The following is a 24,481-nucleotide window of genomic DNA, read 5'->3' as shown; positions in this document are numbered from 1 at the left end:
ATGTACACATTTCCCCAAGCAATTTCCCCTAACATAATGCATTTGTGTATGTTATTTTCACTAATATATTGATGCACACTTTCCCCTGATACATTTCTTTTGTTTGTAAACAAGGCTTGGTTGGGGAACTGTATTGCGAAATCTGGAGCAGTGCAAATTTCAAATAATGGCCGTGTTCCAGTTCTCATACTGTTTTGAAAGTGTGGATTTGTTAAATTGGCTTTTAAATTCAAACTGAAGCATATTTCTGCTCCATCTCTAGTGAGGCCGGAGGCAAAATGGGCAGAGTATGGCTGTGGCTTTGTACAACAGGCTGCATTCCAGTCAGGGAAAAGAAAGAGGCCTCTAGACACGAACCTCTCCTGTCAGATAAGCAGGAGGCATGATTACAGTTTCAACCTGGCACAACTCACGAGGAGGATGTGAAACAGGACCAGGCAGGGGTGTTGCCTCTGGTGAGTCCAAAGGGTTAGACACATGGGGTTGGAGGGCTGAATTCTGCCCCTGGGTCTAGACCTAAGGTGCCATAAGTCCCTTTGTTGTTTTTGTTTGAACAGATGACACAAGGGCCCCATTTATTAGCTGGTACTGAGTGTCTTTCCAGGTTGCTTCTTTGTAAATGGTATGCATGTGTCTCAAATGATACTTCTGGATTTAGGTAAACTCACTTATCTGGTAAGCTACCCAGTGGTATTATATGTTGGGAGTTAAGAAACGATTGAACAGTTACTTGCTAATAAAATGATGGTAATTTCTGCCACCCTTTTTACAGCAGAAAACCAAGAAACCTCAAAAATGTGAAGCGAAACATGGAATTGATCATTTTTACGTTGCATGATACAGCAATTTATTGAATTGTAAACTTGTTTTCTTTTAAAGATTTAATGACTTATGGACTTGACAAAATTACTGACTCACTGAGACGTGGGGGGAGCCTGCCTGCAACAAGAAGCAAGTGTTCCCTGACATTTCAAAAGCTTTGATGTCTTTATTTGGATTTTTAGCAGTGGGTGTGAAATGTGTTTGCTGTCCTTGAAAACACATGGATTCGAGAACTCATGCCCTGTGTTATGCCTTAATTCCTAAATTAGAGACGGTGCTCAATGGTATTTGAGGGTTAATGCTCCTGTCCTCTCAGATGGCAGCCCTTTCCATTAACCATGGAGATGTTTGTTTTTCTTAGAGAGAAAACAGTGGCAGCATGCACAAGCTGAAACTCCCCATTGCAACAGCACTCTCCTCAGCAGCTGGTGTTCAGGATCATGCTGCCTCTGGCAGTGGAGGCCAAGGATAATGGGAGGTCAGAGATAAGGGGCTGTGTAGTCCAACAACATGTATAGGACACACCATTGGCTACCCCAGGCTTAGATGAACTAATATTTTCTCCCGTTCATCCCTGATGATTGTTCATGCTGGCTGAAGCTGATAGGATTTGGAGTCTAACACCAGCGGGAAGGTGCTATGTTGCCTTTGCCTTTGCCTCAGTGATTGATGCAACTTGGGGAGGGGGGAATACTAGATGCTTTTATTACAAGAGAAATGTTTCATATTGCTGAAGAAAGGCTTTATTGATGTCATTAAGAGTAATAACATTGTATGCTTTGCTTATTGCTTGGGAACCTGAATAATTCCAGATGCTTTTTCTAATAAGATGCCTTTTCTAATAGCTTGTCCTTGGAGTTCTTATTTATAAAGAGGTCCTGAAGACCAAGGAAGAGAGAGGTCTCACCATTAAAGGAGGTAAGTAGTAAGAGGGAGGTAAGTAGAAGGAATCAGGAGAAAAAAGAGAATGGCTGGCACGTTTGGGGCATTCATACCATACCTTTAAAAGCGTGTCCAACACATTTTCCCCACAGAGAGCTACACTTCCCAGCACCCTTAAGAAACTACAGTTCTAAGGATTCTTGGGAGGGCAGTCATGGGCTTCCTTTCATGGATGCCTCTGCTGGATCGATGCCCATTCCATGACTGGAAGAGCATCCAAAAAGAATGTTCCTTGTATTTATTTATGCAACATTCTAGGCGTTTCCGCTTGCGCCACATCTCTATCCTGACTTGACATCGACCACAGATGAATGATAAATTTAGTGGTCTGTCCTCCTAATGGAAAGTGTACCCAGAAAAGAAAACACAAGAGTTAGACAAATATGAATAACATCACACAAACAGGACCTTCTCTTCACATGAAAATCACTTAGCACAAGTGATGCAGGAACAAATGCCTCAGCCTCAGCGAGCTGGAATTTCCTTCATAGTGGACATACCGTGCTCAAAATCCGGATGATGGCCTGGTCATGTTTTTCTACTTAAAAAGAAGCCTGCCCTATGTGCTTATGATTGAAATGCCCTCGTTTTAAGGTAAACCGGCCGAAGTGTCAAATATATTTTTGACCTGAAATTTTTCATTCTGACTCTTTTTTAAATAATGGCTTTATTTCTTGTTATGGTTAAAAGCCTGCAGAAACTGTTTTCTTAAGAAGTAAATTCCAGGGTGAGCATTGGGACTCAAAGATAATTGCCTCGCTCCACGTTAAAGAGAAGAAAGTGTATTTTCATTTAACAGCAACACAACAGTGAATAGCGGAAACATGCACAAATGAGCCACATAATAATTATTAGCTCCTTGAGACTATGGTATATCTTGAAGTTGTATCTATTTTGAAATTAGGAAAGGAGGCTCCTCAGAGAAGGCGATGTGGGCTTTGGTGCCTCCATGGCATGGAGTGGATCCATCTTCTCGGGGCTGCTGTTGGATAAGTCTGCTTCTGTGGACTTCTGGCCTGGGCCCATGAAGATCTTCTAATTTCAATTTACCACAGTTTATTATTTCATCTGAACCACAGATGTGGTTGGCTCTAACTATGGTTTATTCAAGCAAGCCAGAGTCAAAATTCATTGGGAAGCATTCTTTTCTATTTTCAACTAACTGCTCATCGTTTCCTCCAGTCTCCTCACAACTGTGTCAGAGGAAGAGAGGGGAGGAGTTAACACATGAGCCTGAGACTTGTTCATGTAGCACTAAATTAGGTTTCAGTCCAAACACAACCAGTGCATCTATGAAATGGAGTCTCTGTGTGGGTTTGGCTTACTGAATAGCTCCACCCCCCCAATAAATAAATAAATAAATAAATAAATAAAGTTTGTATTTGTTTTTAAAATGTTTTGAAATGTGGTGAGCTTTTACATAACTCAGGTGAAGAATTTCACTTACTGCTGCAATTTCTTGTATAAGAACAGCAAGGTACCTGATGTAAATACAAACCTTGCAGTGCAAGTCCAAAACATTTAGACTCAACAAAGTCTCTTTCTCTCTTAAGAAAGGTCTTTTCCAATGTCAATTCACGTAATGCGAAAATCTGGCCTCTAAGTTAATACTGTCCGTTAATAATTCTGAAAACCAAGGTCTCATTAGGAATATATGACTCCAGCATTTTTTTTCTGAATAGTTTTTGAATCAAGACCTGGTAAAGTCGAGGTGAAAAAAATGTAGTGCCTGGAAAGTGTACTGAAGTTCAATCAATCCATTTTCTTGCTAGAAATGTATTTTCAGCAGGAGATATTAAAATAAGCACCATTAAAAACAGCCCATTGCTATTGAAGAATAACATTCCTAGAACTGGTACATCACAAGGCTAATTTGTGGTACTTTACTGGGAAAGACACATTTGTTTTCTTTCCCTTTTTCATAATTTGATAATTTGAACAGTCATAAAAGTTCAAAAGAGTGATATATTTTGCACAGTGTATGAAAGCATCTAGGTCCATTGCTTTTAAACAATTTCTCTTAAATTTAGACAGGGGTTTCCCAACTTTTTCAGGCTAAGGGGTCCAGCTGCAGTATTTTGCACCAGCTGGAGCCTCCAGATGAGGCACAAGGATAGGCCCAGCACATTGCTATAATCAAGTCTTGAGGTTACCAATGCACGAATCACTATCCCTGTTCAAGAACAGCCTTAGTTGACGTACCATCTGTAGCTGGTAAAAGGCACTCCTAGGCCCTGAGGCTACATGAGCCTCCAGTGAAAAAGATGAATTTAGGAGCACGCCAAACTCTGAACCTGTTCTTCCAGAAAGAGTGCAACCCTATCCAGAACACACAACCGGCCAGTCTCCTGGACACAGGAACCACCAACCCACAGACGTCTTCCCAGGATTCAAGCATAGCTTATTGGCCTTCATCAACTCCACCACTGCGCCCAGACAATCGTCCAGATCATGCACTGCATATTCTGACTCAGATGTTATCGGGAAGTTGTGCTGCATATCATCAGTATACTGTTGAGACTTTGCCCCAAAACTCTGAATGATCACACCCAGCCACCAAGAAGCAGAAGCAGATACAAATTCCCCCAGTCACTCTGGATGACTCCCATCAAAATATTCAGTCCCCAAACAGCGTCTGAATCCAGCTTTAAATGGAACTAGATAACCAGATAGTCTGTATCCTCCAAAAATTCCAGATGATTATTGATCAATCTGTGCCTGCCCTCAATGCCACTAGGTTACTCTCCCAGTCTGCTGCCCCAACTCTCCTACCTAGTTTCCCATTGACAAAGAAGATGCAATTGCACCTTGATTTATCTTAATGATAAGCTGAGCCCAACAACTACTATAAACTTTTGAATGAAAAGAGAAATGTAGTTAGTTGTAAGCATACAGTAGTCTCATTCATCTGAAGTTGTTCGAGCTAGAGCAGAGAGCCGGAACAAATATAATTATAATCATAATTCGTTGTTTTACATTGCCAGGAAGGTTTTCCATAAAATCATAGAATTCAGGAGCCCTATGGAAATAAATGGGGTCTGCTTAGTTCCCATTCACTTCATTGTGCAAAGCGTGTTCTCCTTCATAGAGAGCACGTGTTGCGGTGGGGGCTGCCAGGACACTCCAAAGTTGGAGGGCGGGCTAATTGATTGTTGGCCACTGATGCGATTGGGGCTTCCCTTGTTGTTGAGAAGAAGTTAATGTTGCCATTTATTGATTGACAGCCAGAAATAGTAAAACTCCTTGCACGAGGCTAGGGCTTCCTCTTTTCGCCCGTGCAGCGGATTGCCCGTCCCTCCCTCCCTAGAATAGGGTTGTTCGCTTTGACCTTGCTATGCCTGTCATGGGGTCGTCTGCTTTGGAGCGGGGGCCTGGTAGGAATTTTGTCCATCTGGCTGATTGGCTGGGGCCATTTGGTTTTTGCCTACTGCGTAGCAAATCGTCACAACTTGTAAGGTTCGCGGTTAGGCATTGGTTTATGGTTTGGTTGGTTGAGGGGCATGGATTGGCTGTGCCTGCCCCTCTAATGCTGCTGCTGCAAGGGATTCCGTTAAAGGAATTGGGGGCTAACTATTGCTTGTCCACTCTGTCAAGGGGGCTCGGGCCATAGCAATGAGCTCCTGGTTGCATTTGGGGTGAGGGCAGGTTCCCTGCTCCGCGTAACCCCCAAGTGTATTCCCCCATTCTGACTTTCGCATCGTGCGGAATGTCAGTCTGTCCCCCATGGTGGGGGCAGATAGTCGCAACCAATGCCTAAGCAACCACTCACAAATTTGTATTTTAATAAAGTTGTGGCCAAAATTATGCCAAAAATCTTAAACAAAAAATTCTGTGTGATGTGTGAGTTATTGGGGTAGACCTGGGGACCTTGACACGCAAGAGAACCAATGAGTGAATTGTGCCCGTGGTTGTTGTGTTTATTTCTTAAATATGTTAGGACACTGATTTGGACATATTTTGACTAATGGAAATGAAGGATTCAAACATTATACTTACATTTCTTGTTCAAAAATTACATCACGTATTAAAGCTCCCTGCTAAAACAAAACATAACAATCCATATTTGGGTGAAGCCAAACCTACTATAAATTAAATTTACAAAAATTCTTTCAGTATAATTTATTGCCCTAGGACTGGGGAACAAAGCCAGTGATTTATCATATCACACGTATTGCAGAATGAAAACAAGGATTCTATGAACCAAGACCAGAAAATTGAGTTAGGGCCCATTAGATATTGCAAATACTATTTCCATTGCTTTCTTGCCATGAGAACAATTCACATGATATCAATTTAATTCTCTCTTTTTTATTCTTTTTATTCTTTTTATTCTGAAAAAGGTTTGGCAGAAAAAGGTTCCTGATGTAGATCTTCACTCACCCCATCTTCCCTTGTGGGGTACGGGGTGCAATTTTATGGTTCACCCCAGGTGCCCAAATGTCTTGGACCGGTCCTGTATGCTGCATTAATAAACTATTTCCTCCCAGTTTCATCCAAGCATAAAATTAATAATAGTAATAAAATATAATCTGTTAACAGGGTAGGTTTATGACTGAGAAGCAAAATAGTGGCAGAAGCTTGGCAGGCATAAATGGCAGGCATTGATAAAACATTGTTTGCTGTTGTTTTCAGCTCTAGGAAAAAGTCCCTTAATTTCACCTCAGCTTTTTAGAATTCTGTTTCAACGTGGGTTTTAGCTGGTCAAGCTGTTTTTCCCTAGAAATGTTGTTCATTTTATCTTAGTGTTGTCTATGTCTACATTGGAAGCTGCTCTGAGAACTTGTGCTGAAAGGTGGGGAACTTAAATGCCTAAACCAATTAGCCCTCTCACTTAATCTGCCTGTGAGTAAGACAGAAGGGCTGGTGCATGTCGTTCATCATTTGGGCAAAAAGGTATTTTACATACGCTGAATGTTTAGGCCAAAAAGTGTGGATCTGTCGCAGACCTCCCTACTTTGCTACCTTAAATCTGTCCATTTTGCAGAGCTGGAGTTGTACAGTGGTATCTCTAGTTAGGAACCTAATTCGTTCCAGTGGTCTGTTCTTAACCTGAAACTGTTCTTAACTAGAGGCCTGCTTTCGCTAATGGGGCCACTTGCTCCCACTGTACTGCCGGCACACGATTTCCGTTCTCATCCCGGGGCAAAGTTCTCAACTTGAGGTAACTCTTCTGGGTTAGTGGAGTTTGTAACCAGAAGCGTTTGTAACCTGAGGCATTTGTAACTCAAGGTACCACTGTACCACACATCTCCTTGAAGTTTGTATGTTGGGACTCTGGCCAAGAGTGGACTGTGTGTGATGTGTGTTGTTCTGTCAGTTGCATTCACTTAGACAATATTCTTCACATTAATGGCATGGGAGGGACTTCTGCCCATGACAGCACCCTTTACAAACTGTCCATTTGTAAAGTCACGTGCATTTCTAGAGATGAACCCCACCTTTGTATCTCAGAAGCAAATCCAGCTGTTCTGCTTAATTCACCTCACGCTCTGAAAATGAGCTTGCCACCGACTTACCCCCCATGTCTTTGATGCCAAACAGCTTGAGAGAAGAAGAAGGATGCTGGCATTTTTAAAGCACCTTTTTTTGGTCAGATTATTTTAGTAAGAAGCAGCTGGATTTTGCCAGACTTCTTTGTGGCTTTCATGGATGATAACCATAGATTTAACAGCAACCAGACATCACACTTCATTTAGATGGCCCAACTGTGTGTTTTCCCCCAAGCCTTCTGATCCAAAATGCATCAAGACATTTACAGTTTCTCCTCCATGCTGACCTTTTGGATTTTGTAAATAATAGGAGCTGTAATTTGCCTATGTCTTTTTTTAAAAAAATCCCTCTCTATTTCTCAACAGTTTGCGGGTTCCATTCTCATAGGATTCCATCATCGACTTCAATATCACAGAAAACATTATGTCAGCCTGCCACAATATCAGTGAGAATCAGCCAGATCGTTGACGCATAATTTGGCCTATGTGGTAGCAGAGTGTTTCAAGAAACTCTCTATGGGATAAAGAGTAAATTATAATAAGTCTTTCTGCTTCTGCATGGCAGCCCTCATTCTTCTATGGCCAAACCTCCAAGTTAACCTCATTTGGAAGACTCTGCTATAATATGCTCATGATCTCTGATCTGGATTTGCTCATATCCTCGCTCTAATGCAAGATGAGTAGCTGACGAAAGACACTTGGCAAAGGAGATGTCCAGTCATAATTATTTTCCTTACACGTGCATAATCCCATATCTGCCTATAATCCACCTTCCTGCTACTTAATTCTGAATGTCATAGCGTCTCAGCTATTTATCCTCTTCAGGGCTCTCTTCCGAACACTTTCTATATTGACTAAGGTTACGGCAAAGATCAATGGGATTATATTACAGGAAGCGGGTTCCAATTAAATGGTCGGAAAGACCTTCCCCATTTTAAGGCTATTTAGGTAGTAGAATAAATTGCCTTTGGATGTTTTGTCTAAGCTGGAGATTTAACAGAAAAGGCTGAATTAGCCTATGGATGGGGCATTAAAAATGACATGTATGAATAGGCAAGGAATTCCAGAGAGTATTGAATGGACATTTATCATTTAAAAGATGCCAAATATGGGTGCATTCAGACACAGGGAATATTGCATTAGTTTTCTTTATTATAATGTTAATGCTTCTATCCTGGTTTCTAACACTCATTTCATGCTGTGGTGCATGTTGCATTATGGAGGTGTGGCTTTTATACCAATATACCGTCACTTCTGCTACTTGGGAGAAAAGCAATGACAAACCAAGACAGCATCTTAAAAAGCAGAGACATCACCTTGCCAACAAAGGTCCGTATAGTTAACGCTATAGTTTTCCCCTAGTGATGCATGGAAGTGAGAGCTGGACCATAAAGAAGGCTGATTGCCGAAGAATTGGTGCTTTTGAAGTATGGTGCTGGAGGAGACTCTTGAGAGTCCCATGGACTGCAAGAAGATCAAACCTATCCATTCTTAAGGAAATCAGCCCTGAGTGCTTACTGGAAGGACAGATCCTGAAGCTGAGACTTTAATACTGTGGCCACCTCATGAGACTCCCTGTGTCTCACCTCATGAGACTCCCTGGAAAAGACCCTGATGTTGGGAAAGATTGATGCTGGGAAAGATGGAGGGCACAAGGAGAAGGGGACGACAGAGGATGAGATGGTTGGACAGTGTTCTCGAAGCTACCAGCATGAGTTTGACCAAACTGTGGGAGGCAGTGGAAGACAGAAGTGCCTGGCATGCTCTGGTTCATGGGGTCACAAAGAATTGGACTAAACGATTAGAAAACAACAACCAGTAATTTAGCACTAAATTTTACTGACATCAGTGGCCACGGTGTGACACAACAATAAACATAATTGGAGAACATCACTACTCCCCACATTTTCCCTCACATGGGTGCTTTCATTTCCCCGTGGTTCACTCATGAAAATGGGAGGAAAGAACTGTTTGCCAATGTACTGCCCCAAATTCTGTCACTTTACTCTCACAATTTTGGGGGTTAATGGAGTTCCAAATGGATTTTTTTTTAATGGAAGCAATTAACACAGAAATGTGCACTAAACATCCACTAGATCCCACTAGATTTTTGGAAGTGGCTTTTACATTGTGTGAATGCTTACATGTAATGTGGAAATTAACAGAGGGGTATGTTGGTGGCACTGTGGGTTTAACCACAGAGCCTAGGACTTGCTGATCAGAAGGTCGGCAGTTCGAATCCCCACGACGGGGTGAGCTCCCGTTGCTCTGTCCCTGCTCCAGTCAACCTAGCAGTTCAAAATCATGTCAAAGTGCAAGTAGACAATAGGTCTGGCGGGAAGGTAAACAGCGTTTCCATGTGCTGCTCTGGTTCACCAGAAGTGGCTTAGTCATGCTGGCAACATGACCAGGAAGCTATACGCTGGCTCCCTCGGCCATTAAAGCGAGATGAGCGCCGCAACCCCAGAGTCGGCCACGATTGGACCTAATGGTCAGGGGTCCCTTTACCCTTTACCTATGTTGGGGAAACAAAATAAATGGCCATGTGAATGAAGCCTATATAACTAACATGCAAGTAGAAATCTAGCAGGCAGATACAGGCAAGACTATGAACACTGAAAACACTGAACAGTAAAAAAAAAGTCTTTATCCTCATTGTTGAAAGTAGCAGACATTAAAATTAATGTACCATCTCATTTGCCTTTCAATTTCAGTAACTTTCAGCAGTGGTCATTCTATAAAAGGGGTATATGTGGATAAGACACATTGTTCCCAGGAAAGAATTTTGGATAATTAAGTTTTATGAAATAGAGATTCTAGTCTTTAAGCTCTTTCCTTGGCTATTTTGAGCAAATAATCAAATTATACAAGAACAGATTAACCCACTGAAAAGGGCAGACTAAGGCAACAATTTACTTATACAGAATGTAATAAATGAATGACAAGTATAAACTTATTACACATAGTAAATTCCAAGGAAAACCTTATGCTTATTTCTGGGGATCTAAAGTTTATGGACTTGGTTTTTCTATTTAGAAATGAGTGATTCAACTGGTTCAACATCATAAAATCATATCAACAAAAATTCCCCAGAGTCCAAACCAGTGACTATGCTTGGGAACTATCTGAGCATCTACTATTATAAATCACTAAGGAAGTTTGGCCTGGTAAATATTTCAGCCTATTTTCAGAGAAAGGCGAAACATCAAAGGTTCAGCCTTTTATATTCTAATTATTTGAGGATGCAGATCAATTTATAGATGGCATTGGCTGATAAACTATGTCCCTCTGGCAGCCTTTATTTGCATAAAGACTTTGAATCATCTTCTACTCCTGCATTTACTTTCCTAGACTTAGAATTGCTTAGGTGGGCCTATAGATTTCAGTCATGGAGGCAGGATTTAGCTAGTAGTTTAAGGATTAGCAATCTGGATTGCCTCGCAGCAAACTCCAATATTGTCCTTTCTGCCATGATTGACACACAGAGCATCAGTAAAGTGGCACCAGTTGTTCCTACACAGTTGTGGGCATATGGAGCTTGTTCATTGGCCTCATCAGATTGCAGCTAGCTCTGCTTAACACAAAGAGAGATAACCGGCTTATTTGATCCAGTTGGGTCAGTATGGAACAAAGAACTGGAAAGTGTTTCTGCAACAAAAAGTGAGGTGGGGGGGGAGTAATTTTTATGTTATGGAAATTGAGATTGCAATGTTATGTAGGAATTCCACACATGGTATTTTTCTTTTTAAAACATTGCAGAATTTCCCACAGCTCTTTTGTATTGATATTATACAGCTTTGTTAATGAACTGCCAATGATGGTGTTAAGTTGCTAAACTTGGGTAGAAACAGGAGAAGGAGCTAACACTGAAGTGAAATCTCCAACTGAGGAAAAACACCACAGTAAATTCTACAAAACCACATGCATTTTGTCCTTTCTTTGATAGCAATAGAACTGCAGAGGCCTTCAAAAAGAAGGCAAATGAGGCATTTATCCATGTTTTGCATGAGGAAGAGAGTTGGCAGTTGTTTGGGGTGACTATTTCTTTTCTGCATGCTAAATAACAATGGGCACAGTTAGGGATGGATGAATCTCTCAGTTTCAACCTCTTACTGGTTTTCATTTTTCCTGTCTTAAGTTCAGTTATCTACATTTCCACATCATTTTACATTTAGAAAAAAAGCCCTCATGAAAATTAATGAGCATTTAGTATGAATTTCTTCTACTATACACATTTTTCTATCCAATTTTGCCTAATATACATGTTTCCAAACCAAGTTTCCATACTTTGCATGTTATTCTCTAACTCACACATTCGTGTTGCCTTAGTAAATACAATTCTGTATACATTAGTTGCCTGAAGAACTGCATTGAAAAATTTGAAAAAAGTGCAAACCACGAAGAATCACTGTTTTAGTTCACATATCATTTCAGAAAGTATGAATTAGGAAGGTTCACCTTTAAATGTGAACTGATTTAAATTTCTTCTCCATTCTTGTCCTCTTCCTTGCACTGGTATTTGTACAAATAACCTTCCAGTGTTTTTACTGCACCTGGCATATGATAGCAGCAGCCACAGAAACAAGACTAACACTGACAAAAATAACCTCATGAATTTGGAAAAAAAAAACATCAAAGGGCTGTTGTAAAGTCATTCAGAAACCACAGAACACCAAGTAGGAAGGAAAATGAGGAAAACAAGCATAATAGTGCACCATTAGGCACTTGATACAAGCTTGTGCTAGTTGCTTCGAGCACTCATGCTGCAAAATAGTTACTGAACTGGTCAGGTGGGAGAATGACGTAGACTTATAGAGCTGAAAGAAACAGAAGACCACCCCCTCTACGTTATTTTCACAAAGGCGGCATGTCTGCCACACATTATGTGAAATCATTACAGTGGTACCTCGGGTTACATATGCTTCAGGTTACATACGCTTCAGGTTACAGACTCCGCTAACCCAGAAATATTACCTTGGGTTAAGAACTTTGCTTCAGGATGAGAACAGAAATTGTGCTCCGGCGGCGCGGCAGCAGCAGGAGGCCTCATTAGCTAAAGTGGTGCTTCAGGTTAAGAACAGTTTCAGGTTAAGAACGGACCTCCGGAACGAATTAAGTACTTAACCCGAGGTACCACTGTACTGCCTAACTGACCAAACTATCACATCATTGTGTGTGTGTGTTTTAAATAATATTTATTGAACATTTTCAAATATAACAGAAAAAAGAAAAAAAAGTAACATCCATTTTATAACCTTATTTTCATTAATATCCTTCCAGGACTTCCCCTCCCCACCCCCTCTTGTATTCCAATTCCTTCAAATAGATTCAACAAGTTCTTACCCCAAATTTTAAACTTATTACAATTAACCCAATGTTAAGAATGTTTTTCCCTCCCCTAAAATCGACCCCGCTCCCTTCCACGAGTTCCCCTTTTTAATATGCAGAACAGATTAAAATAAAAGAAAATAGAAAAAAGAATAAAGTATAATTTAACACCTTTTGGATTCCAAATTTCCCTCCCCCCTTTCCCGGTTGCGTTCCCCAATGTCCATCAATGCCTGTTGTCATCCTAGAGATCCCACATCTAGGCCGAAATCCTTCACAAGTCCACTTTGCCGTCTTTTTAATAGTCTTTGCCGTCTTTTTGATCATCTTTAGTTTCGAGCGTCCAATCTTGGAAAAACTTTATCTCAAAAAGGTCCATTTCTTCCATCCAGATCTCTGTATTTAAGAGTAAAAACTCCAATTTTGTTTCTTTAGAGCTTTCAAATCTGGATGTCCCAAATGTTCCCACTTCCAGCTTTGTCCAATTCTTGTTGTTCATGTTGTTCTTATTATTCTCTCTCCTCACTTTTCTCTAATTTCTTTTCCTGCTCTCCTGCAAAAATGTTCCAATTCCAAAAGCTTCTAAATCCCCTACAGAGGCTTTGTTATTCAGGAACAAAACTTTACGTCAAGTCCCTTCCATTCTTCAATAGATAAGTCTATTGTCTCCTTTAGTGTAGAGACCTCTGTAGACAAAATAGTGTTCCATTTCTGCAGTTTCCCAGGAGATAAAAAGTCCAATTCAAATTCCATACCAGCAATACTTGTAGTGTCCCACAGCCCCTCTAGAGGGATTATAGTAACTCAGTTTCCTTCCAGATCACACCCAACAGTCAAAGTAACTTGTTATTCCTTGTTTTAAACAATTTATATCTAATTTGTAACAAATGTAACCGGCAAAATCCTCATAACAAAGTTCTCTTTTTTATTCTTCAGCTTTGACAGCTCCTTTGACAGCTGTCAAAGCCTCTGTTTCTCCTCTCCCGGCGCTCTCGCGGTTCGCTCCCAGTTCCCGGGGGGGGGGGTTGCATTTTAGCTCACGTTCTACTTTTCTCCTCCAGCCCAGTCTTATAATTTTCCATCGTGAAATTAGTAACTTTATCAAACTTAGGTAGCACTCGATCTTAGTTGTTAAATCCTTTGCTTTAAATCCTCTACGACAGGGGGGAGGCTGACTTCCTTTTTGCACCTCCCCCGCTTGCTCCTAATTTAAAATTTAAAATCTTTTCCCTTTTTAAGTCCAGTTTCCAATTACTCACGGGTTGTTCTTTTAATCCGAATTTTCAATGGAAGAAGTCAGCACTCTCCGCCAAATGGCATGCGGCTTCGCTCGGTAGGGGAAGCGGAGGACTCATAGCACCACACCCCCCCCGACACCCACTCCGTAGCCTTTAAAAAGGCTCCTTCGCGGGTCGGGGGGCGCAAACAGTGCCCGCTGAGTCACCATGCCCATGGGTTTCAGCGCCCATGGTTTTTGAGGGTACCCGCGACGCCGACACGGTGGAACCCAGCCCCTGCCGAGCAGGCTCCCTCCGGGTCACCAAACTATCACATCATTGTGATCACCAGTGTGTCACAGAGTGAGGGTGCCCTTTCAGGAAAGTGCTTGCAGAGTAGATAGCTGTAGATTGTTCGTGACCCAAGAAAGATGCTGTAGGAAAAGCCAAGCAAACAATACCAGAGCCAATGGGGAATCTGTACTGAACTCCCGCCTTAATTTTATAACATTAAATTAAGTCTCTCTTCATTGCTCAACAAAACCATGTTACTGATGCATTGTGTTTCAGAGAGCCCATTCGGATGCAGTTTCATTTGCCAACAAGTTTAATGTCTCACTTAAGGCTGAATTTAGCAACATACAGGGTTGTGTAGAAAGTGCGGTTGATGGTACATCTATTTTCAGTGGCTGCGGCAAGATTTTCCACATCTTTCTCCAATTGAAGCCACAACTCAGTAGAGGCAATCTGCATCCAGAAACAGATTTCAAAATATATTTGCCTACCCGGGCAAAAGGTAGCTGGGTGAGGAGGAGACTTGTAAGAAGCAACCAGGGGCTTTGGTACCATCAGAAAATGGTTGGCCACATTCTGCACAAGCTGAAATTTTCCTTGGTTGTACAGTTAAAAGCACAACGTGCAAAAAGACATTGCAGGGTATCACTGGAGAATGGTCCATTACCTCCTAGAAATTCAGGTTTGTGTCAACCCATTTTGGAGTTATTTATTTCACCTATTGATTTACAGACATATGCTTCTCCTTACTTAGCAAGTCCCCTAAGTAAAATGAAGAAACTACTGTTTTGTTTTTGTGTGGTCCCATTTCACTTCCAAACTGATTGTCACTCAGTTGGCTGTTGGACGGAACAGTGATTCAGACTTACTTACATTCTCCCAAATGTGAAGCCTACCTTGTCTATAGTTATCAGCGTTCTCTCCGGTATGAACTTGAATGGCATTTTGTTGATGGTGAGTCAGTGTCTGAAATATGAGGCACATATTCAAATCAGCTACTAGAATTTATTAAAAAGAAAATTGCCCAAGTAGGCTGTAGCCAAATACCTAATGATTAACAATTATTATAGCACATGATCCTTCTTTGGCAGAAAACATATCCCTTGGATTTCCTAAGAAATGCCTAAATGCGGCTATGGTTGCCACAGCTAAATGCTGGCAATCTTGTCTTTGCCTCAAAACATGGGAGGAGTGCCAGATGGCTTGCTTGCTTTCTATTTTGAAGTTTCAGCATTCACAACCTTTGTATTACATGTCTGTGTAAAGAAAATGTTCTGTAACCTTCAAGCAAATATTTATAACTGAAAATTCAAGAAAGGGCAGTGTCCCTTGCTCAACTATGAGGTTAAGATGGTAAAGCTATTATTTGAAAATGAAAACTCTTTAATGAATATTTACCACACACAAATTGCTTTAGCATTCTTTGGCGTTGATCACCTTCCCTTTTTTAAAGGGATGATCTTATTTGAATGTCAAAACAACCTGAAGACAAGGGAACAGGACGTCCCACGAGGAATACTGAAGCTCAGCAATCGTGATCGCGATCCCTTTGTGTTGACTTTAGCCTTTTGCATTGAATGTAATGAAGGATAGTTTGAAATAGTTGAACCACTGGAAGCCCAAATAATTACTTGTTATGCAGATAATCTGCAATGGCACTTTAGACAAATGTTAAGTTGCTCCAGCACTCCAGGTGATGGACCTAAGGATCTGAATCTCATATTTGGTACATTTTCAGAAGCCTGAATACCAAGAAACTTGAGCACCAAAATATCAGGGAATAATAATAATAATAATAATAATAATAATAATAATAATAATAATAATTTATTATTTATATCCCACCCATCTGGCTGGGTTTCCCCAGCCACTCTAGGCGGCTTCCAACAAAACACCAAAATACAATAACCTATTAAACATTAAAAGCTTCCCTAAACAGGGCTGCCTTCAGATGTCTTCTAAAAGTCTGGTAGTTGTTTTCCTCTTTGACATCTGGTGGGAGGGCGTTCCACAGGGCAGGTGCCACTACCGAGAAGGCCCTCTGCCTGGTTCCCTGTAACTTGGCTTCTCGCAGCGAGGGAACCATCAGAAGGCCCTCGGCACTGGACTTCATGCTTTTTCCAGCATGTTTTCATCCCAGTTATTCAGATCAGTGAATAAGACTCTGGCTTTCTGTCCCTTCCTTGTGGAGTTGCACCTACAATTACAACAGCACAACATCACTTTAGAGTTTGGAAAGAATCATTAACACACTTTCATTTCAGCAGAATTATTTGATTGGTTCTGATGGTTTGTTCTGATGGCTTATGTTTCTTTGAGGATTTCTTGACACTTCATTTTGATCTGGCAGAGCAAACACATTAATATCATTCAGGCATTCTGAAATAAACATTTCCTTTCATAAGAATTTACTGATGTAATAGGTACCACATAGCTACTATAATAAATTTAAACTGTCAAATATATTTATGTGTGCTTTGGGTCTCCCTTTCCTGCCTATATCAGAGACAAAATTCCTATGAACTTTAGCAGTAGAGACATCCATAGTTTTTGACATCTGTGTGGCTGTCTTACAGATATAAATACTTCTTTGCTTGTAGCTAAGGCCAGCTAATGTTATATATTAAAAAAAAACAGTTGAAAGTATAAAATTATTCATCAAGTGTTGCTTTTATTATTGCAACAGTCGGAAGATATAATGGCCTTGTGCCATTATTAACAACATCCACTGGAAGTCGTTCATAATGGCACTTGCTTTGTTTAATGATTTTCCTTAAACATCCCTAAACAAGAAGTCTGAGTGACACTTCCAATTCTGAAAAAAATGTATGTTCTGAAAGTATTGTCAGCATTTAACTCACACCACATTTTGCTTTGTTATTATGACCAGAATTATTGCTGGACAGTGTAACGTTTAGAATAAAATAAACAGAGCCCTTCTACATAGTACATTTCTTTGAACATCTATGATTGAAAATAGTGAATGTATTTTCTATCCACAAATATACTTCAGGCTAGTTCATCCTGAAAGTCATCTTTTCAATGTTAAATATTAATATTAAACTCAAACTTGGACCTAAAAGATACCATGGAATCTAGGATAGGCAGGTGGTACTTCAGAAATTGATGCATTGGGCTGCCATAGTTCTGCCCTGATCCTACTGTCTCATGCTAAATCAGTGTTTTGCCAGATAGAACTATTCCATTTATAGCCAGCCTTTCCTTCAAGGAAATTTACAATGCAAGAGTCCCATGATATTCTGGGTTTCCAGGGTGCAAATATATTCTTGTCTTGAAACAATTAAAACAGAAATGGGCATTAAACTAGATTCTGCAAGATTTCCAGAAGTGGATTTTACATGATGTGTGAAAGATCACATAAAATGTGAAAATTAACAGGTATGGGAATGCTGGGAAGACAGAATAAAATGCTTGGTGAATGCAGCCAGAGCCTTAATTTAACATTCTGACCGTACAAGGGCCAGTCATCTCTGTCAGCATCTGTGGTCGTGCCTCTGCTATGTTTTGCTCAGAGGTTGCAAAATATAGGGAATACACAGACATTCTGAGGTTGAGAGGCCTGGGGAAATCTCTTCCTTTCTTCTCACTTGGGGTTTACTGCTTGTTAGTGTTCATGTGCCCCCTTCATGTGTGAACACTCCATTACAAACACAGCGTTCCTCCTAGATTTGCAATTTATCATCTGGGCTAGGAGTTCCGAGGGCAGACATCCTGTCAAACTTTGCAGCCTTTCACATCAATCTCACATTACTCCAAATGTGGCACCTTCCAGTAAGGACAGTCATATTTTCAGAATCCGAATAAAGAATTTTGTTTTCAATCCCAGATTTTGTATCAATTTCATCTGAAGAGATAGAATAACCTGGCCGTTTCTCTCTGGGGCATCAGATATTTGTAATTCCTGAATCTAATATTGTGCTCTCATTACCTTCCTGTTTTCGAGCAGACTGTCTGGGTTTTCCAGTTGTCTGAAATCTCCCCATTACAAGTCATTTTAACATGAGGTTGGAAGCTGCTTGCTTAAACTGGACAAAAACTGTGCCTCTGTTTCCCCCTATTGCCTCTCTTTATCCTGCTCAGGTTGCAAATTCTGGCAGGGAGCAATGCCACAGTTTGACAGCTTTTCTTAAGAATTTGCTCAGTTAGCTTTTCTTAAGAATTTGCTCAGTTGCTTTGAGCATCCTCAAGACAGGTACCAAAATCTGGCACTGAAGCAAATCCTTGCGCAATAGTGTCATTCAAGTGCTTGATGATTGACAGAGTCCCTCAAGAGGTGTCTGAAGGATTGCAGAAATCCTGCTGGTGCATCAGATATGAAATCTAGAAGCATCACAGGACACAAGTTTGTTTGTGATTCCAGTAGGGGAAAATTTAAAATTTATTTTATTATTTCTCCATTTGAATATCATTCTGATACACAGCCTAGAAATAAGTCATTGGTACTGTGGCAAATCACGTATTCTCTATAATCTAGTTCGTTCCCATTTTTAAAGACACAAGACTGTTCAACCTGTGATTATTAAAAATAACTGTACTTGGAAAAAAAGAAATGAATCCAAATCAAGCTTATCACCAGGAATGTGCTTTCAACCAGCCTTTGGGGAAGTTTGGCTTCTTTTTGCTGAGTTCTACACAGGAATGGTTAAATATTGTTTCTCCAGTCTCCTAATGTTCTTTTTCTTTTAAAAGAATATTTATTAAAGTTTTCAATAATAATACAAAAAAAACAAAAAAAAAACAAAAATCAAAATAATTAAAAACACACAGAGTTTCCATTACTTATTTTAAATTAACTTATTTCCCAGACCTCCTCATACCTCCCTTTTGTGTATTCCAGTTCAAATTGTTAGTTCAGCAAATCCTTATCAATAAATTTTAACCTATTTCTAAACCATTTTTCCCCATATTCTCTTAAAGCATTACAGCTGGAAACCACTTAGTTTCTATCCGACATCATTCTAACATTCATTAATTTTGCAATATTTCTGTAAATAGTCTTTAAATTTCTTCCAATCTTCTTCCGCTGTCTCTCTCCCCTGGTCTCGGATTCTGCCAGTCATTTCTGCCAATCCCATATAGTCCATCACTTTCATCTGCCATTCTTCCAGAGTGGGTAGATCTTGTGTCTTCCAGTACTTTGCAATGAGTATTCTTGCTGCTGTTGTAGCATACATAAAGCAAGTTCTATCCTTCTTTGGCACCAATTGGCCGACCATGCCCAGGAGAAAGGCCTCTGGTTTCTTCAGGAAGGTATATTTAAATACCTTTTTCATTTCATTATAAATCATTTTCCAGAAAGCCTTAATCCTTGGGCACATCCACCAAAGGTGAAAGAATGTACCTTCAGTCTCTTTGCATTTCCAACATTTATTATCGGGCAAATGATAAATTTTTGCAAGCTTGACTGGGGTCATGTACCACCTGTATATCATTTTCATAATATTCTCTCTTAAGGCATTACATGCCGTAAACTTCATACCTGTGGTCCATAACTGTTCCCAGTCAGCAAACATAATGTTATGTCCAACATCTTGTGCCCATTTAATCATAGCAGATTTCACCGTTTCATCCTGAGTGTTCCATTTCAACAGCAAGTTATACATCTTTGACAAAATCTTAGTTTTAGGTTCTAACAGCTCTGTTTCTAATTTTGATTTTTCCACCTGGAAGCCAATTTTCTTGTCCAAATTATATGTCTCCATTATCTGGTAATAATGAAGCCAATCTCGCACTTTGTTTTTTAATTTCTCAAAACTCTGCAGCAGTCTCCTAATGTTCTTAATTTAGTGCTGGCATTTATCGTTTTCCTCAGGCAGACAATTCGGCTTCCCTTGGGGATGAACCAAGCAGTCACACTCACAAGTAGACATATCCCAGAGCCACTTCTATTGAGCCGTTCCTGCTTTCATGTGACAGTCCCTGTGTCTATGTTTGTGTACTCTTGATTCCCTAGTAACAACCTCTCCCTCATTTTTGAAGAGGCATACAAAAATGCCAGAGGGTGGCCTTAATTTTCCCACATAATAACTTGGTGTTCCCTGCAGAATAACGACCGCTTGGTTAAGGGAAAATAAATTGAGAAAATTTTGAAAAGAAGATACAGTACTGGCTGCTTCTGCATGTCTCATGTCAAATATTGATCATTGTTTGGATATCTTCAAATCCACTGTAAAGCAGATACTTTCAAATCTGACCGCTACTAAATGCCTACTATCAGATACTGTCGGATATAAAAAAAGGTAAAGGTAAAGGACCTCTGGACGGTTAAGGCCAGTCAAAGGTGACAATGCGGTGTGGCGTTCATCTCGCTTTCAGGCCGAGGGAGCCGGCATTTGTCCACAGACAGCTTTCTGGGTCATGAGGCCAGCATGACTGAACCACTTCTGGCGCAATGGAACACCATGAAAGAAACTAGAGCTCACAGAAACACAGTTTACCTTCCCGCCAATGTCAGATATAGATGGTTGTAGGTATGATAATGTCAAACTCCTGTTGTTGAAAGAAACTTCTCCTCAAACTCTGTCTTAAATTTCCCCTGTGAACCAATACCCGCTAAACCTCTTGGGATTGTGCTAGTCTCTCTGAATATCCTCTTACAGGTAGGTAGCTGGATTGGTCTGCCATAGTCGAAACAAAATAAAACAAATAAAATAAAAAAATTTAAGAAATCCTTCCAGTAGCACCCTAGAGACCAACTAAGTTAGTTATTGGTATGAGTTTTCGTCTGAAGAAGTGTGCATACACACAACTCTCTTATGGGCAAGCTTCCAAGGGTTGTGGGCTGGACCAGACATGAAAGTGAGAAGAGCAACAACTGTAAATTTGACCACTGTGCAGTAGGCTGGTTCCTACATACACTCATATATTCTCCTCCAGGCAAGCATTATCAAAGACAAATTCCAGTCTGGAAACAAAAGCAATTGTGAGTTCAAAGCAGATCCAGTGAGGGGTGTGGCCTGGAGAGAGGGCCAGACACAGATGGCTTAGGGGGCACATTTGACCTCCAGGCCTGAGCTTTCCCACCTCTGTTATAGATATTGCTAGCTTGGACCACCCCTAATATACGTCAGTATTTAAAATCTCAAACAGTTTTTGGGATGGAAAATCCTGTCTTGCTCTCTGTATGGCAGATCTTCCAATGGTCTTCAGCTGCAAAGGATCTCTAAGTTGTAATTACCACCACTGTTGATGCTCCAAACATAGGAAACTGTCCTATACTACTTTGGATCATTGCTAGCTCAATAATGTCTACACGAGCCTTCCCAATCTGAAGCCCTGCAGATGTGTTGAACAACAGCTCTCATCAGCCCTAACCATAGCTGTCAACTTTTCCCTTGTCTTGCGAGGAATCTTATTCGAAATAAGGGAATTTCCCTTTAAAAAAGGGAAACGTTGACAGCTATGGCTCTAATCAGCATGGCCAATACTAACCTCAATGGGAATCATGGTCCAAACCATCAGGTGGGCACCAGGTTGGGGAAGGTTGGACTATCCTAATTGGTAAGGGCTCTGTTTTTCAGACAGGCATTTCCCAGACTTGGCAATGCGAGGGATTGAACATGGGAACTTCTGTATGCAAAGCGTAACTGAGTTACAGCACTCCCACTAATTGTTTGGAATTGCAGGGAGCTAGGGAGACTCCCCTGAGAGAGTAAAGTATTGAAATGGGAGAAAAAATCAAAGGTATATTGCAGGGGTCAGCAACCTTTTTCAGCAGGGGGCTGGTCCACTGTCCCTCAGAACTTGGGGGGGGGGGCAGACTATATTTTTTTGGGGGGGGGAAATGAACAAATTCCTATGCCCCACAATAACCCAGAGATGCATTTTAAATAAAAGGACACATTCTACTCATGTAAAAACATGCTGATTCTCGGACCATCCATGGGCCAGATTTAGAAGGCGATTGGGCCTGATCCAGCTCCTGGGCCTTAGTTTCCCTACCCATGGTATATTGCTTTGGGAGAGAGAGACATGCACCTCTAATAACCTGAAGCACTATTTGCTTGACTGTGTAGAGGGTTGCTCATCACTGGGGCAGCTGCAGTTTCTCCTGTTTATATTTTGTCTCTTCTTTTGGCAAAGAGTTCAAGGCCACTCAGTACACTTCAAGGCTGAGAAGGAATTTGAACCCAGGTCTCCCTGGTCCTAGTCCAACACCAACACACAATCCTCTGTTGCACAACGGCTCTCAGATAAGATCCCAATCCTCCTCTTTCTTTAAGAAAAGGTCTTGGGGGGAGGGGGTTGCCAGATGTTTTCTCAAAGTAGCCCAGCTGCCTTTTATAGCATCCTTATGCCAGCATTTATGACACAGGATCCGTCACATGGAGAGTTGCAGCTGAAAGAAAGACAACAAGTGAGGGAAAGTTCAGAGAGGCCAATTTTCTCTCTCTCCTGAATTCTTTCTGAAGAGGGTGGATAAGACAACAATGCTCTACAGACAAAGATTGGCAAGGAACAAAGAGCGATTTTATGTGCAATACTTGGAACTGTTTTCCCTAAAAAATGTAATAATTCTTAATAGACTTCAATATATTTCCTTTGTTGCTATTTTTCCCCCAATCAAGGAGTATGCCAATGTAAATTTAAAAGTGAATTCGCCATGTAGGCAGAAAGATGCACAGTAACTATTTTTATTAGGATACTGAGCTTATTACCAGATGCAGTATCCTACAAAAATGCAGACCAGGAATAGGGAACCCTCCAGAAGTTATTGGACTCAATTGTCCTAATCGCTGACCATTGGTCATGCTGGCTGGGGCTGATGGGAAATGACATCAACAGCATCTGGAGGACCACAGGTTTCTCATCCTTCCTGCAGACAGACAAATGCGAAGGAATCTGGGTGGCATCTTTTTAAGATGGAGAATTTTCTTCTTCTTCAGCATTTCAAAATGCAATAACATAGACCTTTAGGCAGACTTTAACTTTTAGAACATTCCTGCATCAGGAAGACTTTCAGTCATTATCAAATAAGAGCAGATGCCAAAAGATGGTTACAAGTCAAATAACATGTCAGAATCCGGGAGGGCAATCAGCACACAGGAAGAGATTTCTGCACCAATCACTCATTTAGACCGTGTCACCATTCCTTAACGTATGGAGGTGTTTTTACACAGGGAAAGCTTCCAGCATGCCGCACAAAAATTCATGGAGGAGAAGGCTAGTGGTGGATACTATCCACGATGGCTATGCCCTACCTCTGCAGTTGGAGGCTGTAATGCTTCTGTGCTCTTGTGCTCACATCCTTTATGGAGGACTGTCACAGATCTTTATGGAGGCCTGACCTGCTGGGAGCCTGAAGGGCCCTGCCCTGCTTCTCTCCACCTGGCTTGGGGCGGGGCCTGACAGGCTCCATAAAGGACTGCTGCTGCTGCTGGGCAGAGAGTGTCAGGAGCTCGTCCTACACTCGAGTAGGACCCTGGCAGAAACACATGCCTAACTGGCATGTTCTCTCCCTCCTGGTTTTTTGTTCAGGAGCTTCAGAAGCTTTCTTCAGCCCAAACATCACAGCGACAGATGCCAACAGACATCAGCACACTTAGGGATCCACAGAGTCTTCAACAGCTTGCGTGACAGACCTCAGCAACTCAGCATTTTGGCTAATCTACTTTATTTACATATAAACACACACGGAGCATTCCAACATGGCTCCCTCTCTCTCTAGCATCAGGCAGCAAAGAGAGAAAGAACAAAAGACAATAGTCCCACTTCACGGAACACAGTAATACAAACATCCTGTCTCTGTCACTTCCCACTCTGTGGAGTCAAAACATACACCACCATGTGATAGACAACAATCCCATGACTGTAATCATTGAGCAGGAATTCTAACAGAGAGGGCTCCGTTTTTGTTTTCTTTTTGTTTTTAAATTGCTTTTTTTATCTATGTCATTTTAAATTGTGATTGATATTAATGCTGTATTCTTAGTTGTAGATTTTATGATTTATGTGGAAATTGTTTTTTATTTGGTTGTGTACTTTTTGATGTGTCTATTGTTTATGACTTTTGTTATGTTGATCATTATGTAAATCTTGTCATGTTGTAGGCTGCCTTGAGCATTGTTTTAACTATGGGAGCATACAAATAAAATGATGATGATGATGATGATCCTGCTTGTGTTTCCTGCAGACATCTGGTTGACCACTGTGAGTGAAGGATGCCATTGGACTGATCCAGCAGAGCCCTTCTGGTGTTCTTATGAATGTGCCAGAAACAGATGTCATTTAGGGAGTGCAGAGGGCAGTCCCCCTGTTTCACGTTACCTGGATGCCCACAGAAGCATCAGTTTAACAGGGTGATGCATGGCCCAGCTGCACAAGGGCTGGGGAGGGAACTATCGTCCCTCATTCTTTTATGGGGAACCT

The 24,481-nt window shown here is 41.0% G+C and overlaps 1 long non-coding RNA gene across 1 annotated transcript in view; it reads right to left on the bottom strand.

The window, feature by feature from the left end:
• Positions 1–2,042: 2,042 nt before the first annotated feature.
• LOC310847846 overlaps positions 2,043–24,481 on the bottom strand; it is a 39,710-nt gene continuing 17,271 nt past the window's right edge. The window contains exons 2-3 of the long non-coding RNA XR_014566052.1: positions 14,989–15,058; positions 2,043–2,100 (exon numbers count right to left, since the gene is read on the bottom strand). This is a non-coding gene — a long non-coding RNA (uncharacterized lncRNA). The remainder of the gene's footprint in view (positions 2,101–14,988; positions 15,059–24,481) is intronic.

Source organism: Podarcis gaigeae, assembly GCF_964106915.1.
Source record: "Podarcis gaigeae genome assembly, chromosome: 1".
NCBI classification, from domain to species: Eukaryota; Metazoa; Chordata; class Lepidosauria; order Squamata; family Lacertidae; genus Podarcis; species Podarcis gaigeae.
This window is presented reverse-complemented; position numbering and strand designations above follow the sequence as displayed.